The 20,064-nt window shown below is 38.2% G+C and overlaps 1 protein-coding gene across 3 annotated transcripts in view; it reads right to left on the bottom strand.

Moving 5' to 3' along the window:
* The window catches only part of VWC2L (von Willebrand factor C domain containing 2 like), a 166,251-nt gene that overhangs the window by 43,677 nt on the left and 102,510 nt on the right, over window positions 1-20,064 (bottom strand). The window contains exon 4 of one of the 3 annotated variants that reach the window (XR_004027993.1): window positions 465-614. The exons of the other annotated variants lie outside the window; for them this stretch is intronic. The gene's annotated coding sequence lies outside the window, so the exon portion shown is untranslated. The remainder of the gene's footprint in view (window positions 1-464; window positions 615-20,064) is intronic. 3 annotated transcript variants of the gene reach the window in all.

The following is a 20,064-nucleotide window of genomic DNA, read 5'->3' as shown; positions in this document are numbered from 1 at the left end:
GGCACAGTTCACAATGTGGTGAACAGATGATGCCCCAAGAGTTGTGCAGCTGCTCTGATTTGTGCATTATCTGTATCTATTATCTGTATCTCATTATCTGTATCTCACCAGCGCTTTCTCATTGGTGGTGATGTATTTCTTTCTGTTTAAGTGGAAGGTGCTTGCAAACAATCCATAGGATTCTGTCCATATTACAACTGCAGTTGTTATATGTTTTTGTCAAAGAACGCAGAGATACAATGAACTGGAAACCAAAGAAATGCGGTAATTTCTTGAAACCCTAAATTTTAATTGCAGCATGTGCAATTAAAATGCATAGCGCCCAGGCCTAGTGATGGCCTGAGCAATATGCATTGTAGCACAATTGGCATTAGGATGCGACAACGGCTTCTGGTACAATGAGTGATGTGTTGGCTCTATTTTACCATCTTGGCTGCAGCATTATCAGTACCTCAGACACTTACCACACATCTCAGAGATACACGGTGTGAATCGGAGGGTCCAATTTGGCCCTATGTATGTCCCTTCTGTGAAACTTTTCTGGGGCCTGGCCCTTGATTCCAGCCACCAATATCTGCAACTGAAGGGAATCAAGCGGCGCTAGGGTTCTGAAGCTATGACCAAGAAAGAAAAAGAGAGAATTGAAAGCGTTTCCATCCATTTTATTGGCAATGAGTCAAGGAAAACAGTTTAGAAATATTTGTTAGAAGGGACTCTCAGGAAGTCACCGTTACTTGGAAGGTTTATGGCTAAACTCTGACTGCCGTTATCCATAGATAACTCCAACAATTTAAATTATAGAAGCCGTATACAGATAATTCAAGGCAAGGTTGTGAGCATTTCCTAAAACCTGTTCTTTATTCGGTTGACTGAAACCAGAAAAATGTCTGTGCTTATTACTAGGGAAATTCCTTAAATCAGAGAATTCCATGTGATTTTACTCTTGGGCTGAATTTGCATTTATATGAATAGGAATAACAACTGTGTCTTTCAGAGTTGGATCCTGTCTGTTATTTGCTTTTTCAATTACACTTATTAAATCTCTTGGCATTTTTTTTTCCTTTTTCCCCTCTATGCCCTACAAGGGAGTTCATCACTTCAGATTATTTTAAAGATGAATGTGGAGGCAGAGACATTCCAAAGTGGAAGTTACATAGCAAGTCAGTGGCAAAACCCAGGGGTAGAGACCTGGGAAGACCAGCTACAATTTGTGCTGTTTAATACTAGCAGCCTCGAAGAGAGCAGACCCATTACAGCTGCAGGCTTATTCAATTATTCTAACTTTATCTTTAAATATTGCTAGAGCCTCTCATAAGCTAAAGTGCTTTAATAGATATACATCTGCATACATATAAATATACATACATATCCGTATGTAATTACCACTGAAAACAATCCCAGGAGAGAGATTTTCACATTATTTTGTTTCTGGGTTACAAAAGAAACTGGAGCATGGCGAGGTTAAGTGGTTTGTCAGGTAATCGCAAGCAGAGCCACGAATCATATATGGTGATGCAGGCAGAATTTTGTTCTGCTCACTTGTAGAGGTTGTGGACTGTCCTGGGTTTCAGTCTATAAAGGGAGTCATGACTTTGGAAGTTGGTATAGGTATCACAAAGGATTTGGGTTGGTGAGAGGGTGTCACAGGAAAAAATGCAGGAGTCAGCCTGTCAGGGTCTCCTCTCTCTAGCCACAGGGTCCCCTCTCTCTAGGTCACTGCTCCAGCATCTGTATTTCCAAGCCAGCCTCATGGGCTAATGAGGTTACCTCTGGCTGTTCCTATCCAGTCTCATGCGGCAAAGACTCAGCTGGGAGAAAGTTTTAAGTTTGTGCTCTAACATCTGAAATGAGTTCTGCTCACTGCTCTTCACCCATACCCCATTATCAGTCAGTTAAAACCATCAAATAGAAAAAGCTGCCATTATCAGGTTTTTTGCTTATAAATACATGACTTAAAAAAGAAACACAACCACCACACACAAAAACGCTTGATAGTTTTGTAAAAGCCTGCAGAATTACCACAGAGCTAAAAAATGAAGGGATATTAGCCCTTCTTCTTGTCTCCTAATTTCAATACCAACAAAAAATGGAAAGTGAATGTAAGAGACATTTCAACACAATCATAAAAGGATTATATTAAACTGTTAAAAGGAAAGGTGGGAATTGACTCCTCCATGGAAAGACTACTCATGTAGTGTTTGGGGTGTCTGTTTCTTAGTGTGATAGCAATAAAATGACTTTTTTTTTCCGTAGTACATTTATCAGAAGTGCATGTTCTTACCTAAGGTAATATCCACGTGAGCAAAGCAAAAGATCAGATTTTATTACCAGCTTTTACCTCTAGAATCTCAAGTAATAGTCATGATGATAGTCCTAATATTATTACTATTCTTACTAGGAATTCTAGTTATTTATTGCTTCCCTACTATTAATATGTATTAGGGTGCTGTGTAGGCGTCTCATATGTGATCAGAAGTGGGTTATGCCAACGAATGAAGCAGGTTTTTTCAGTCCCTGGCCTAGGTTTCCTATCTCTATGGTTACCTTTGCATTTCACGATCTCAAAATTTATAATCATTATAAATGTTACAACGATTATAATCACCCCCAGAGAAGTAGACTTCTTTTTCTCCCCCTAGCCTTTACTGAGCCGAGAGAGAAATAGTAGTAGTATTGTGGTATCATTCCTTATGAAGAAACATAGAAACACTGTAGATTACAGAACTATATCATTAGTGCATGTGTGGAAATACTATAAAACTGCACTTGGATATGCTACTCTAGTTTTTATTTCCACTCATTTGAAAAATTATGATAGCTAAGACAACTCTGGAAACCTGAAACGCAAGCATTCAAACCTGGTATTTCAACAAGAAAATAAGACCTCGGTAGCTTCCACTGATAGTCATGTTTTCATGTGGGCTGTCCCCTGGACAGTCACATGAGAAATTGCTTTAGCTGTACTGTCCTCTGGGCCACGGTACCTCTGGCTCTGCCTTAATGTGAAGGAAACCACTTCTGCAAAGAGCCCACTTGAGAAATGGCCTTGCTTGACATCTGCTGACTGAAGAGCTTACCCTCCCTGAAAAACAGAACACTCTACTTGAAGGAAAAGTTGATTACCTGTAGAATAGATCTAATATTCCAATACAGAGAAAATGCAAAATTGCTCCTTTTGTTTTCACATTTCTCTACTGAGCTGTTCTTCCATACATTTGGAAGAAGGACTGTTGTACTAAGGAAGAAATAACTGGATCTAAAAAGCATTTGTTACTTGCAAGTAATAATTATTTGGCAGTGTTGCCTTATATCCTTAGTAGAAAAATTTGTCTGGACTAATACAGTCCACACACGATCAGAATGTGTTTAATCGTCAAAAGTCCTGCAGATATTTGCTGCGTAGGTAGGGACTGTTACTTGCATTTTTCCTGTTTCCTGTGATTCCCAACTCAACTCAAAATTTGTAAAAATGTTGGTTGGAAGGTCCTTGGGGAATAGCCACTTTCCTTTTCAATCTTATTGAGTCTACAGGCAAGTAGCAAGATCAATGCCGAAACACAGTTAAGTTTACTTAAGGATGAAAATGGAAATATCCTAGATACAGAAAACATTCAAATTACTGTGTGGGTGGGTGGCAATATTAAACCACCCCCCCTTGTTAACATTGCTGCATTTTTTTGTTTTCACCTATTCATCCTAACACAATTACCAATGCAGCTACCTGAAAACACAAAGTTAATATTGCTGTTTAAGCAACGGTTTAAAGATTTCAGGGGTCTCCCTTTTATATGGCTACCAGCTTTATGTTGTTTTAGTAATGAGCTTTGCTTATGAGTGGGCATAAATTTTATGTAAGTGTACATTATTAACTCGCCATGGGATGAAAGCAGATATAACTAGGTCCCTGTGACACCAATTTATTTTCAGAGCTTGCACAAGTTTACTTACAATTTACCAAAATTTGTTTCTATCCGTAATTTTTCTTTTGTATCCTCTCACTGCTTGAAAGATCCATCTCGTTCCTCTTCTAGTGCCCCTTTCTTAACTCTCCCAGGAAGGTGTGAGCCCATGAATCAGGATTGGCGTCCATGTCTACCTATCTTTTCAGCTTCATCAGTGCTAAGAATGTGTTATTAATAAAGGATCAGCTGCCATGGGATGAGAGCAGAGACAAACATTACCTAATGTGTATTGTAAGCACGTGACTAAATGGGGATCAATAGTTCATATTATTAGAAAGTATAGACTCTGCTACTAGTCGTCATTGAGCTCCACACGCAATCTTGATCCCCTCTGCTTCTAGCATTAACTTTTCTCTCCTCACTGAGTAATTGCTGGTTGTCTTTGTTAACCACATGCCACAATGCTGTGGAAATGGTGGTGCTGTCATGACTTTAACATTTTAACTAAGGAAAGGTGAGCTGTGAAGGAGGGAAGGTTTGGCTTGAGCCCCACTTGGCACAAATTCATTTTAAAAAGTACTTTGCAAAGGAAATGGCGACGTAAGTATAGAGTAGTTTCATTTTTTTTCTCATATGATAAGTTATTCTCTGACTACTGTAATTCTCATGACTTTGACATGCTTATTGCTGTTTCAGCTTTTGCTGCTGCTGTGAAACCTGAAGAACTACTAGTTTAAAGAAAGTTTGTGTTTTTAAACTTAAGATGCTAGTGAATCCACTGAATTGCAGGACTTAGTGATAGAGGCTTCTGGAACTGCCAGTTCCTTATCTGAGAAAAGATGAGGAATGAAACTACCCAGTATATGAGCGTAAGCATGAATCACTGAAACAGATGCACATAGATGACTTGATAATTCCATTGATCTGAGATATAAATTAAACATAGTGACTGTTTGACTTCCTCAAACATTATAGTGATACCCCTGTGTAGAATCGATGCAATAATGAAAATGACTGAGCACTTTCCCTATGAACCCGATTTGTAGAAAACCTTCATAATTTAGATATAAAGCTGCAATGGAACAAAACCTGGACCTGGAAATGGCTTTGGTACAAGTGCTTTTAGCCTCTCAAGCTTTTTCAAGTTGTCTCCAGGGTTTCCAGTGCCTAAAGATGTAAATCAAATACGTGGTCTTGAGTGCTTGTAAGAAGAAACGGCATATAAAAAAAATAAAGGAGAAAACAGAGTTTGGTCATTGAATTTCCGTAATTTTGTTCAGTTTTAAAATCTTAGAAAACCCATGAACCAGGAACTGTTCACTGAAAAGGCAAATGGTAGCAGGGACATACTGAACCTGTCACGCTGGCTGGGAGCCCCTTGCCCTGGAGTCAGGGCACTCATGGTTGAGTTCCCAACTCCCCAGTTTGTGATTTTGGTCACGTTAATAAACTTCTCTGAGATTCAGTTTTTACATGTTTTAACATGAAGAGATGATGAAATTTGCCTTGCTATGGAACACATTCACTTTCTAGGAATCCAAAAGCTGGCCTTGGGAAAGGACCTGTGCTAAGGGGCAAGAGCGTTGGATCAGGACTTTGGCTTCAGATCCTGGTTTTGTCATTGTCTAGCTTGTGATTGTAGGCAAGACCCTTACTCTCCAGCAACCAGTTTCTCACTTGAGGAATAGTGATGTATATTTTGTTTATGTATACCTGATAACATTGGGTATATAGCTAAGAAATAGCTATTTTTGTAGGTGAAAATTATTGCATAATGGCAACTTCATATAGGGGAAGTGAAATAGGATTTATTGTCTCGAAAAATTCAGGAAGAGAGACTATCATGATCTTAGTTGCAAAAAAAAGTTAATAAGAGATTAGAAATGATTAGAGAGCGAATGGTGTGTGGCTGAGGAGTGCAAGAGGAGCAGGTATTCTGCAGTTTCCTTTCTTTTGTTTTTTTCTACTCTGTGTGTTAAACTCTCAGCTACTTTGATATGTTTTGTTGTTGTTTTTTGACATCATGAACATTTTTGACATCATGAACATTAGTAGTCTGTCGAAGCAGTTTTGACAGACTGCTTTGCTCTGTGGTGATCTGGTTACCCGTGGCAAATGGTTCATTCTGGGTTCCCTCTGTGAAGCAGGCTGTAAAAAAAAGCGATGTAAACTTAAAAGATTACTCCCTGGAGATAATGTGAAACAATGGCATATTAAGAATAGTTGAAGGAACTAAAACTTTTATCTCAGAGAAAAGAAAAGTTAAGAGGATATTACAATTGTCTTGAGAAACATGAAAGGCTGGTGTGTATAAGAGAGGTTAGATTTATTCCACTTGGATTTAAGATATTGAAATACACCAGTAAGTATAAGTCACTGTGGGGCTTATCTCTTCAAGTCAGAGGTCTTGTCTTCAAACAAGAAACCATTACCTCAAGAGGTTGTGAATTCATGATTAATGAAGAATAACTACTTGGTAGGAACATCATAGCAGGGATTCAAATGCTGGAGAACCGGCTAGTTCTAAGACTATTGTGTTTTCTTCCAATGCTTAAACTGTATGATTTCATGAATTATTGATACTTCCAGGGTTCAGGATCAAACAAGAGATAAAACAGTCTCATTTTCTGAAAACATATTCCACTTACAAAGTGTTATAAAACTTTGAGTACAAAGTTTATAAAACACTTTGTAAGTGAAATATGTGAGCTTCAGTTTCTTCTGTTACTATTCACATTCCCAAGGGATGCTTTAAAATTAATTTAGCAGTTATATACCTTGTAATTTATTATAAAAGATAGAAATGACCTAATTTTTATCTCATCTTACTGGTTGAGAGAGACTTAATATAGGGCAGTAACAATAAGTAAGGATGACTTCTTCTTAAAGTAGAACAGATATGGAGGACTTCATTTATGCCATGGATATAACTATCGAGAACAATTTTGGTGTTAATATTAATGTATTACTTAATGTCATATATATTGGTACTTTGAGGCAATAAAATTGGTGGTATGTTAGACAATAAATGGGAGAGGAGGGCTCCCTTTGACAGAGGAGTCAGGGCAGGCTTGTGGAAAGACATCTCCTTTACCATCTCTTACCAGCTCAGATGGTAAGATGAAATTAGGCTAAGTACGATGTGAGGGACAGATATTCCAGGTAGAGACAATGACAAGTGCAAAGCCACTGAGGCAGGAAAGAACTTGCTTCAAGGAATGGAAAAAAGCTAAGGTAGGGAAGAGTGGTGTGAGTTAAGAGGCCAGAAGCAGCAGCAGGCCACATCATTAGTTAAGGATTCCATTCTAAGCACAATGGAAAGTAATTGGAGATGGTTTTCTTCTTCTTTTATTTTTTTATTTCAACTTTTTAGATTTGGGGGTACATGTGCAGAATTATTACATGAGTATATTGCATGATACTGAGGTTTAGGATACAAATGATCCTGTCAACCAGGTAGTGAGCATAGTAACTGATAGTTTTCTGACTCTTGCCCCACTCCTTCCCTCCACCCTCTAATAATCCCCAGTATCTATTGTTGCCATCTTTATGTTCATAAATACCCAATGTTAACTCCCACTTAAAAGTGAGGACATGTAGTATTTGGTTTTCTGTTCCTGTGTTAACTTGCTTAGTATAATGGCCTTCAGCTGCATTCATGTTGCTGCAAGGGACACAATTTTGTTCTTTTTTATGGCTGTGTAGGATTCTATGGTGTATACATGCCATATTTTCTACCACAGAACCACCTATACACCAGTATGTGTCATGTTTTCTTTACCCAATCCACTGTTGATGGGTACCTAGGTTGATTCCATGTCTTTGCTAATGTGATGAATATATAAGTGTATGTGTCTTTTTGGTAGAACAATTTATTTTCTTTTGGATATGTATGCAGTAATGGGATTGCTGAGTTGAATGGTGGTTCTGCTGTAAGTCTTTTGAGAATTCTCCAAATTGCCTTCCACAGTGGCTGAACTAATTTACATTCTCACCAACATGGTATAAGCGTTCTTTTTTCTTCATCAGAGAGTTATAAGCAAGGGCTCAAGCTGGCTATCATGTGGTAATTAGGTTTATGAGAAAAGAAAGCCATGGAAGAAGAGAAACCAATAGGAGGAAACAGAATTTTCCCTAACCCTTCTAGAGAAGCTTATGATAATGAGGCCAGTCAAAGTGGAATTCAGCCAGGTTTGAGTCCTCTTATATTTTGTGTCCTTATATGGGTGATGATGGCTTTCTTTATAGCAGGCTGTGGTTTTACCGTTAAACACCTCAGGTTGTAATTGTGTCACTTACTTTATTCTACAGTAAACGAATCGAAAAATGCCAAAAAGTATTGTATGAATATGGGGAGATGTGAGCAGGGAGGATTAATCCATTTTCACTTCACTCTTTAATCAAGTTTCTACGTGGTGATGTAGCTCTAAATATCTGTATAGAACTACATGGAAATGTAAGCAACTCTCATGGATAATAAATGGCTTTTTTTCCTCTGCGTATGTAACTTTTCCCCCCAAATGTTTCCATTTATGTTCAGATATTTTCAGAGTATCCATTGTCTGCTTTGGAAAATATTAACACTTATTTCTCTGTGGATATATACATTATTCTGAGCTTCCAGAGTGATTATATATAATAGATTAATATATAAAAATATATTAATATATGTTATTTATTTTTGGTATGACTGGGAAAATAAAAATTACAGCTAATATTTATTGGGTACTTACATGCTGAGAACATGTGTCCATACAGAACACTGTTCTATATGCCTTACGTGTACTAAGTCATTTAATTCTCACAATAATGGTACGTGGTATGTACTTTTTATCCATATTTAATATGTGAGAAAACTGAAGCTGAGCAAGTCTTAGAAACTTGCTTAAACCACACTCACATTGTGTTTTCGGGGCCAAAGGTTTAAATAAAAAGCAAAAAGTTCCATCAGTTCAAGTGGACAGTTATTTGTTTTCAATGCTCATGTCACAACAATCATTGACTATTAACCTTAATGTTATCGACTGACATTTTTCTCATAGCAGATGATCTTCTGCAGCCAAGATTCAACTGATGGATCTGGGAGCGTGGTAGGGATGTGAGGAATGAATTATTTCTGGGAGTGTTTCTTAGAACACCGGTCAGAAGAGGCAATTCCAGGGGGTTCCATGCCCAGAGCAGTTAAGAGAGTTATTGCCACATTCACATCATCTTTTTAAGGAAGTGCAGTGCACATTCATATACTAAAGAATTTTGAAAAATCACTTTCAAATCCAGCATTCCCCAGACTCATTGACTCTGGAAACAACCTCCTCACCTGGGTAACAGTAATCCTAAGTTTTGTAGAACACATTTTTGTGAAATGTAATATTTTGTATACTCTGTTACTGAGTTGCTTACCTTGGGTGTGAACTACCTGTGTGCAAACTTTTGTCTGTTTGCACACATGTACTTCCTGTATTCTCATGGTCCCCTCATCTGCCAGGCCTAAGGTTCATTGCTTTCCTCTGATTCTCAAAAAAATCTCTGACCCTCAAGGTGGTTAACAATTCCAGATGGGGATTTTTCCTGAAGAAAAATGGACCGGGTAGGATGAAATGGTTTTTCAGCTAGTGCAAAAATAATTCACTAGGAACTAATGATCCCATTATTTAAGTGTGTGTGTGTGTGTGGCAGAGAGAGAACTCTTCCTGCCCCCAAGCTTTTCTAAACACAAACCACTCAATTGGTCTGTGGCCCTGTCTTGTACTTGACATTTCTAAAAAAAAAAAAAAAAAAAAAAAAAGACAAAAAAAGCCAGCCAAAGTGCCCTTGGCTCTGAAGCTGTCGGTGGAAAAATAGAAATGAATTTTTTTTGTGTTCCTCTAAACTTTGAGTCAAGATTCTATAACGGTCTACAATATATTTGGTGTGATAGTCAAATGATCTGATTCTTTTAAAAAAGTTGTGAAGAGTTCAGTCTTTCATTTGAAGAGACGAGGGCATTAGTGAGAAAAAAACAACTGGGGCATTGATGCGGCATCATCAACTTCCTCACTCGGCTGTAATTAGGTTCTAGAGTGTAATTAGGTTCAGGCAGGGACCATGTGGCTTTCACTTGCCACTGTAACCTCAGCACCTAAAACAGCGCCTGGCACATGCTAGTACTTAATAAATACATGTGGAACGAATGCAGAATAGGTTAGAATCCAAACTGGGTTAATTACAATTTGTATTGCCCATAAAGGTCAGAGGTCCTTCTAGTTTAATCCCCTCATTTTTAGAGAAGACTTAGGCTCCAGATCAGATCTAAGGGAGAAAAATCCTCAGAACATGGCCCAGATGTATAAATTTTACAGAGGGTAGAAACTCTTAGAAAAAGAATGACCAGAACCAGACCTGGTCGTCTTTAGAAAACAAATATTGTTCTTCATAGCGTTAAGGTGATATTTTGTGCTCGAACTTGTACTGTTTAACAACGAAGAATAATTTGGGTAGATAGAAACAGAAAACTAAGAGGTTGGCAAGACACAAGTACAAACAGAGAGGGGTAAAAGTTTGTCACGTGAGTTTTATTGCTGTTAGGTAGCAAAGTACATATTATAGTAATTTGCTTCTTTGAAAAAAATGCTGTATATGACAATATACTATGGTTCAATGTATTTAAAATTTTTAAAATTTTGTTCTCTTGTAATAAATAATGATTTAAGATAACTTTATGACTATATAAGACATGGATTTTCTAATTTCCTTTCCAGATTAAGCTTAAATCAGTCACACTACATGTCATGGTTAAAACAAACCCCAGAAATTAACGGTAAATTTAAGCATTAAGCAGTAAAAACAGAATATTTGTCAGGATTCGAGTCTTTTAAATTTTATTCAACTAATTAACTAATTTATTTATTTTGAGACGGAGTCTTGCTTTGTCACCGAGGCTGGACTGCAAGGGTGCAATCTCGGCTCACTGCAGCCTCTGCCTCCTGGGTTCAAGCGATTCTCCTGCCTCAGCCTCCCGAGTAATTACAGTGGTGCACCACCACAACCAGTTAATTTTTGTATTTTTAGTAGAAATGGGGTTTCACCATGTTGGCCAGGCTGGTCTCAAATTCCTGACCTAAAGTGATCTGCCTTTCTTGTTCACCCAAAGTGCTGGGATTACAGGCGTGAGCCACCACACCCAACCTAAAATTTAAACAATAATTTTATATTAATTTCTCAGTATCATCACAAGTAATTTCTTTTTGCATCTTAGAAAAAAATCTGTTTCTCAACTTGAAAAGTATACATTAAGATTTCTAAAATACTTCCCTTTCTAATGAAAAACCTTGAAATTCAAAGAACAACCAGCAAATTAGAAGACTGTGAAGCTATCATAAATGAGTTGGGCATCTCATAGAAAATGGGGAAAAGCAAAATGTGATTAGATTCCCAGACTGTTTTGGCTCTTGGAAAACAAGACATAGGTAACTCAGTAACACTTTTCTTAAGAATGTGAATTCCTCAAAGGGTTCTGTGCATTGATTCATGTTGTCACAGAGGTCAACAATTAGCAGAGACTGGAGTTGAAATAAGGCAATGGCATGGGGCTAGGGGATTAGGACCTGGACATTTTAGCCATTGAAACAAACAGGAGTTATTACTAAATGATAGAATCATTATAAAAAGTTATTTCTCTCTGGACAAAACTCTACCAATAAAGTCTAGTTTGTTAATGCTTATTTCCACATTGGTATAAATGTATGACAGTGTGTCTGAATATATTATATAAACAAGCAACATGTTCTTCGAATATTAAAAAGAGTTATCTTTGGGACATTTTCCTTTCATACAAATATTCTTTATTTTTTCCTTATTGTTCTGTGTATTGTGTTCTCAATATAAATATTTAACATATCAGGATTTAATAAAAGCCAAAACAAAAACAATTTGAAAAGTGGTTTCTTATTCTATAAAATAGCTATTGTATTCATCTATTGCAAATATGTATTTATATAGCTTGTAATGATAGGTAGTATGTTTTAAAAAATCTATCCAAATGTATCTTCAAAAGCCATGTTATAATGACTCCTTTTCAGATTTGTTAACATTGTAGGTAGATAGTATATATTTGAAATATTGTGTATATGTATTTAAAGACTAGAATTAGGGATGGATACCTCATTCTCCATGACACACTTCACATCACATCACATGCTGTAACGAAACATCTCCTGTACTCCATAAATATATACACTGACTATATACCCACTAAAAATTAAAAATAAAGAAATAGAAGTGGAGGAGGAAGCAGCAAAGAGAAAAAAATACAATTTTTTTTTTTTTTTTTTTTGAGACTGGGTCTTGCTCTGTCCCCCAGGCTGGAGTGCAGTGGCGCGATCTCCGCTCACTGCAAGCTCTGCCTCCCGGGTTCACACCATTCTCCTGCCTCACCCTCCGGCGTAGCTGGGACTACAGGCTCCCGCCACCATGCCTGGCTAATTTTTTGTATTTTTAGTAGAGATGGGGTTTCACTGTGTTAGTCAGGATGGTCTCGATCTCCTGACCTTGTGATCCACCCGCCTCGGTCTCCCAAAGTCCTGGGATTACAGGCATGAGCCACTGAGCCCGGCCCAAACTTGGTAGCTTTTGAATAAATCATATATATTACTATTATTATTAATGATATATAAAAAAGCACTGATCCATTATTCTACCACCAGACGCTAAAAAGTTTTACACTTTCATGTATTTCCTTTCCTTTATTTTTCTGGCCATAGTTCTACATTGTTGAGATCATATAGTATATGTAGTTTTGTATTCTTTGTTTTAATGCAATATAGCATCTAAAAAGAATACTGTTTTTTGTCTACCAAATTAGCAATGATGTTAAAAGATAACACTTGTTGCTGGCAAGTGTGAGAGTTGTGGGCACTGTTGTGCATCACTGGTGAGAATATCAGCTGGTATAACCTTTCTGGAAAGCAATTTGGGAAATATTGTTCAAGAGCATTAGAATTCTTTTACCTTTTGACCTGGTAATTTTACTTCTATACAGCCAGTCTCAGGAAATAAGTGAATCATGAACAAAGACTCATGGTCAAGGAAGTTCACTGAAGAATTTGTAAAAACCAGAGTATAGAAAGTATTACTGTCCACCATAATGAAACTGCTTAGTAAGTTATGCTACATTAAAAAAATGGAATATTTACAGACATTAAAGTCCCATTTTCAAAGAATAATTGATTACATGGAAAAGTGTTTTTGACATGATGTTGCATAGGATCAGCATCATGTATGATGCAAACCCCCAGGATTCTAATTTTGTTTCAAAAAGAAGCAAGTATGAATGGGGAATGGGCTGGAAAAATGTGTGCCCAGATGTTATCAATGATTATCTCTGGCTGATGGGATTATATATTCATTTTTTTTCCTCAAATTTTGAGAAATGGACCTATGTAAACACAAGACATCTACATAGGGGTGTGTGTGTCTGTGTGTGTGTGTGTGTGTGTGTATAACAGGAGCAAATATTCCGAGAATTTCCCCATGCCATAAAATTAAAATTTCAGAACTATGTATTTTTAAGAGCTTTAGAGTGTTTTATTTTTGTGGTGCCATCTTAATGTGTATTTACTCCTTTTTGGTATTGTTTGAAACGTAGATTATTGCAGTGTATCTCTTTGCACATATATAAATCTTGACTTGCATTTATAGACCATTTCCTTTGTGGCGCAGAGGCATCATTGGGTCATGCGTGTGAACCTAGGGGGAGTCAGTTTGGGTGCAAGTGAATGCACCAACTGAATGTGCACATTCAGAGCAAGCTAGGGGGAGAAAATGGGACCATCACCATAGACCAGTGGAAAGAAACAATATGGCATCTCTAGGGAGGAAGCGAAAGGCTTTTGTAATTGGAGACCAGGCTACTAATACTCTGAGAAAGACCACTTGAGAGAGAATTTAACCATCACACTGTTGTGGCCAGTTCCTGTTTTCTTTTATTTATCTTGAAAATTCTTTCAGATTCCTTTGCCTAATTAGGCCCTTGGTTTTCAGGACACACTTGTGGTATCATGGTTTCCAATGTGGGCAAAGAACAGCTGTCAGAGCACTGTGTACCTACTATCTTTGTTCCTATTGTCTTTGCAATTTACGTTGTATTGACATGATCTATTTGCATAAGTGGACTGCTTGCCCTGCTCTCTTGCATTCTTCTCAAGGGCAGAGACTGTGTTTTATCATCTTATATTTCTAGGACCATGAAAGGTGCTTGGTGCACAGTGGGTGCTTCATAAGTTGTTTCTTCAGTGGGTGAAAGAGCAGCAGTACATGCGTAAGAAGTCGGAATTCTAAATGGAAGAACAGGTTCTGAGAAAGAACAGGCTTTGCAATTCCAGGAACACATGAATCTCTGCGTCTCCTCTCTTCCTTTTATTCCTCAATCGCACTGATTATGACTAAAGCAGCATGTCTTTCATGTTAAGGTTTTTCAAAAGAACAAAAGTTTGTATAAGCAACCTAAAAACCTCCTTTTTGTCACAATGCTCATTGCAGTCAAGTCTTTTCCCCATAGGTCTAGGATGTGCTACTAGTAAGGAATATTGGCCTTCTAGTAAGATCAAATATGCTCTTTGATGGGCATGTGGAAAATAAAGTGGATACTCCCCTTAAAAATGAGAGGGCTTTGTAGAAGTAAATTATCACAGGTGAAGGTTAATATTTGCATTGCAGTTTATAAATTAAAAGTGATTTTAATCTAAATTATCTCATTTAATTTTCTGATTACTAACATTCTTTTGGGGATAAAGTCTTTCATTCCACAGTTTCAGATAAGGCTTTAAGATACAGTACTACTGAGAAAAGTAATCCGAGGAGTGGTACTGTTATCAAATCATTTTCTACTGGGAGGTATTCGAAAGTAGAAAAATCCTGCTCTCGAAGGACAAGGAAGGGGGAAAGTGCCATAAAACAAATGCCAGACTAGAGGCAAGTTTTTCATGCTTCACAGTATTTCTTGTGCTAGTTCTGGTTGGAAGAAGGGAACTTAGCTTGGCATCTATCATAGTTCTCCCCAATTGAACCCTATCTTTAGGCCAACTTCTCAGCCAAATTCCCTTAACTTTTGCCAAAGACCTGCATCACCATAATGTCATCATCATTTAATGTTTGTTTATTATGTGTCAGGTGCTACTCTAAGTGCCTTATATAAATTATCTAAATTAATCCTCCAAGGAACTAATGAAATAAGTTTATTTTTTATTGTTATACATACTACATATGAGGAAACTGAGATATCTTGCCCTACTGCAAAGAAAATAGTTGAATACAAATTTAAATACAACTAATTTGACTCCAGTCTTTCTATCAGTTGACACACAGTACTAATTCTTTTTTTTTTTTTTTTGGAGACGGAGTGTCGCTCTGTCGCCCAGGCTGGAGTGCAGTGGTGCGATCTTGCCTCACCGCAAGCTCGGCCTCCCAGGTTCACGCCATTCTCCTGCCTCAGTCTTCCAAGTAGCTGGGACTACAGGTGCCCGCCACCATGCCTGGCTAATTTTTTGTATTTTTAGTAGAGACAGGGTTTCACCGTGTTAGCCAGGATGGTCTCGATCTCCTGACCTCAGGATTTGCCTGCCTTGGCCTCCCAGAGTGCTGGGATTACACGCATGAGCCACCGCGCCCGGCCACACAGTACTAATTCTTTTAATTGTTATGTTTATTTGCTTTCTGATGAGTTCAAACCATCTCTCTATTCTCCTAATCTCTTAAGTAGTACTTTGTAAATGTGGCCTTTGTGGCATCTTTTAACCAATATTATGCCTTGTTTTATCACCATTATTGTACAAGTGTTCTATATTTCTTATTTTCTTTGCTCTGGTGTTGTTAAACATTTTCAGTCTTTTGTGTTCATTTATTTGCTAGTTTTTACCCCATGGAATCTTTCTATAAACTGCTTCTTCCTCCTGGGATCTGCCTTTACTTCTCTTATTGCATCTAGGTCAATGTTTTGCCAGGTTGGTCCCACAATGTAATCAACTGGGGAACCTAAAGAAGAAATACTGACACCTGGATCTCATGCCTAGCGATGATAATTTACTTGGTGTGGCTTAGGCAATATATGAGTTCCAAAAGCCCTCCAAGTGATTGAGACGTGCAGCCCCAAATTGGAAACCACTGGCCTGTTCATTTCCTATGCATCTTACCTGCAGCAACTCCACCTTCCTCACTACAGTCCAGTGACCCTGTAGCCGCCTGTCATAACACTATATAGCTCTCCTTTTTAGCTCTTAGACAACTAGAATTGGTAATGCCTATACATAGGAAGGAAACCTTGAGAGTCTGGGGTACTGAAAGCCAAGTGAAGAAAGTATTTTAAGGAGGAGGTGTTAATTAACTGTGTTATATGCTAAGTCACAGAAGATGACAGCAAAGATTAGACCAATGAATTTAGAAACATGGAGGTCACTGATAATCTTGACAATGTCATTAGAGATCACTTGAGTGGCAGGGAATAAATTTCTGAGCAGAGAACAAAAACATTGATGATGCAGGGGAGAGAGAGCAAAAGTGAGAATGAGAGTGAGAGTGAAGAATTGCTAGGGCAAAATTCTTGGGTAGGCATAAGAAGATAGGGTTTAGTGTACTTTGTCTTATTTAATCCTTGTAATCCCTAAGAGGAAGACATTATTTTTCTTTCTCATTTTATGTATGAGGAAAGTGAGACTTACAGAAGTTTCTAACCTGTATTAAGATCACAGGGCTCATAGTTGCTAGACCTGGGACCAAATGTAAGTCTACATGCCTCAAAGCTCTTAAAAACTATATTACCTTGCCTCTTGTTGGTAAAGAAGACCCTCTGGTTGCAGTTGAACTAGCTTTATATACATTTCTTCCCCAGCTTCCATTTTTTTTTTAATTTCAAAAGGCTGTTTCTCCTGCAGCACAATTTTGCTTAATGATAAGCTATGCATAATTGACATAAACTAAAGCTACCAGTGCACTCTTTAGATTAAAAGAAATAAATCTTTGGAACCTCAAGCTCTGACAAAACTATTGAGACTATTAGCTTTCTACAAGTCAGTGACAAAACTGCCTAGTCTGGTATCTGCTGGCTTTGGGTGTGCTTGTGTAGCCCTAACCCCCAGAAACAGGTGATTCACAAGATTGCTTATGGTCTTGAAGGAGCCTCATAGCAGCTCCTGGCAAGCTGTGCTGGAAACAACTGAGCATTGATCACTGGAGCTTAGGAGGCAGGGGATGAGGGCTGTTGGGTGAGAGCAGCATTATACTTAATCATTTATAAGCTGACTCCTGGGGTGACACAACGAGAAGAGTGATGTGTTGATCAAGGTCTATGCAGCGGGTGGGAGGGAGCCCTGGTTTGTAGTATTTGCCAATTATGGTGGTGTAAATACTCTCAGTATGGCTAATTTCAAGTTATCAGCATGAAGTCACTGAATGTGAATCAGGAGGAGATGAAAACAATAGACTCTCAAGAGTCTGTGCCAACTGGCTCCAGCACAGCATCACCTATGAAATAAAAAGTTCTCACCTGTGTCTCTCAGTGGATGCTCTCATTCATTCCTAGAGGTGTCAAGCACTTTCTGAGGCAGCATAAAGAGGTAGAAAGAATGTTGTGTTCAAATTCCCAAGAATAGAGGTCTGCTTCTGCGTCAGTCAATGAAATTAGCCATGTGGCCCGGGCATGGTGACTCACTGTAATCCCTGTACATGCTGGCCTGTAATCCCAGCACTTTGGGAGGCCAAGATGGGTGGATCACCTGAGGTCAGGAATTTGAGACCAGTCTGACCAACATGGTGAAAACCCATCTCTACTGAAAATACAAAAAATTAGCTGGGACTGGTGGCGGACACCTGTAATCCCAGCTACTTGGGAGGCTGAGGCAGGAGAATCACTTGAACCCGGGAGGCGGGGGTTGCAGTGAGCCAAGATTGTGCCATTGCACTCCAGCCTGGGCGACAGAGTGAGACACTGTCTCAAAAATAAGTAAATAACCATGTGGATTTTGCCAACTCTCTTGTTTTCTTTGGACCCCGATTGGGAAATGGAGCAGCTGGGCCTTTAAGGCTCTTGAGAGTAGGAAGATGCTGTGATACAGCTGCACACAGGATGCTAGAAGTCAGCCCTCTCCTCCACAGGGGTGGAGGAGAGCTCCTTGTAAAACTGTGTGCTATATTGTGCTTTTAGGTTTCAGATGAAAACCTTGTCTGTCTTTAGTAGCTTGCCCATGCTGTTCTCTATCACTGTGGCCTTTGAGATTTCTCAAAGAAACCAGCAGGGATGTTAGAGGTTGTTCACATAAGATATTCCCAACGAGGCTGTCTAAATAATAAAAAGGAGTATGCAATCACACCAGATACCTTCTCATTCCGAGGACAGATAGAGCTGCAATCCTAACCTTTAATTTTATGGCTTTCCCATCTTTTGCTAACCCTTTAACATCATATTAACAAAAGATGGACTGAGTGGGGGCAGGGAGGGACTTAATGCTTTTTATGATGTATTTTAACATTTTTATCTCTCCTTGAAAAAATAAATTCGACACAAGAATTAAAACTGTATTTTATCCTTTTAAATGCAGCCCTAGATGATGTATGTAACTGCACTGGCAGCAAGTCAAGTCTACACAAAGCCCAAATTGAATCTTCCTTCTGACTACAGCTGTGCATGATATTTTATGCAGGTTTTTTATGCTGGTCATAAACGAGGTGGAAACTGTGATTATGCCAATTTTGGGATAACACATTTTTCACCAAAAAGTGACTGCCAGTGTTCAAACGTGTGTATTTACAGGATCCAGCCCTCCTTTTCTCACCATTAGATAGTGGGCTGTTGACCCAGTAACAGATTTCTAGGTGAAGTGCTATAGGCACTTAATATCCTATTGTTATAGGACACAGGATTGCAAAAATGTATCATGATTTCCTCTTACTAAACTATCTGCTTGGCAAAATGTTGCCCCTTAGCAACTGAATATGCTGAAGTGGAGGGTGGGATTTAGTTGTAAAAATAACTAAGTTTACTACTATTCCATTATTTCTCTGTATCTGTAACTGCATTACATCCATATCTAGAAAAAGACTAAAATGAATGGAAAGGGAGATTTTAAATAGGCTTGCAAAAATTTGCCCTGATATTATAATATCATATTCCACTGTTACATAAAATTATGTTAAGAAGAAAAGTGTTACTGAAAGATCAGAAATTGCTGCTTTTCTGTTTCTTTTACACTTGACATAATGCAGATGCTTTCTGTCTATGCCTGGTATTAACACAGAGATTACTGTTAGACGATTTTAGTTGGGAGACTGTGGGAGGGAAAAATTAAAATGTTAAGTAAATGATTACAGAAAAAAATAAACCTTTGATATGAACCTTAACAACTGCTTATCCAAATTAACATGGCATTACATTTAGTGCTGTAAAGATGAAGCCATTTGCATGAGTGTGTGTATGTGGGCCAAACCATCAATCAGTTCTCCTTATAAATAAAACCCCAAGCCAAAGATACTTGCTCCGTCAACATCCTGCTGTCATCTCCAAAGACCGCTTCTGGCAGCTGATGTCCCTTCAAGTTGTTGACTGAACTGAGGATGCCATGCCACTGGCAGAGGGCAATATGGCTGCTGCTGGTCATATGGAAGGGAAGACTTCATACACCTGAGAATTTGTCTTTAGAGCTTACTGGAAGATTTGAACCAGAGACTGAGCACTTGTGAGGGGTGCTAAGATGATGCTCTTGCATTGTATAGAGGGTTCTGTTTTATAACTTGTGTTTCCCAACTCGAGGATCATTTATTCTATGAAGGAGAGATGGCTCAATAGAACCATCTGTAGCAAGCTTTGATTGGCACTAAATAGATCCTCTAAAATTATATGTTGAATAGCTGAATGAATGAGCGAATGAATGAATAACAGATATGGCCATATATCATGTTGGACTCACTTCCATTCGTGTCACAGTTCTAAGGAACAGCAATAGTGAAAATCTTTGCCACGTTATGAATGTTTGCGTGGAATTTGTCCCTGAAGATTAAATGTCAAATGAGAATCTTTCTGATATCAGCCTAATGGTAAAATGAATCATACCTTTTACATCTTCAGAAACATTGCCCAGGACTATGATTTCAGCATTCTAGACATCATTCAATAATCAGCTCACAAAACTATTCGCCTGGC

Source organism: Nomascus leucogenys, chromosome 22a (genome assembly GCF_006542625.1).
Source record: "Nomascus leucogenys isolate Asia chromosome 22a, Asia_NLE_v1, whole genome shotgun sequence".
NCBI classification, from domain to species: domain Eukaryota; kingdom Metazoa; phylum Chordata; class Mammalia; order Primates; family Hylobatidae; genus Nomascus; species Nomascus leucogenys.
The sequence above is the reverse complement of the archived record's forward strand: the minus strand, read 5'-3'. Positions and strand labels throughout refer to the sequence as shown.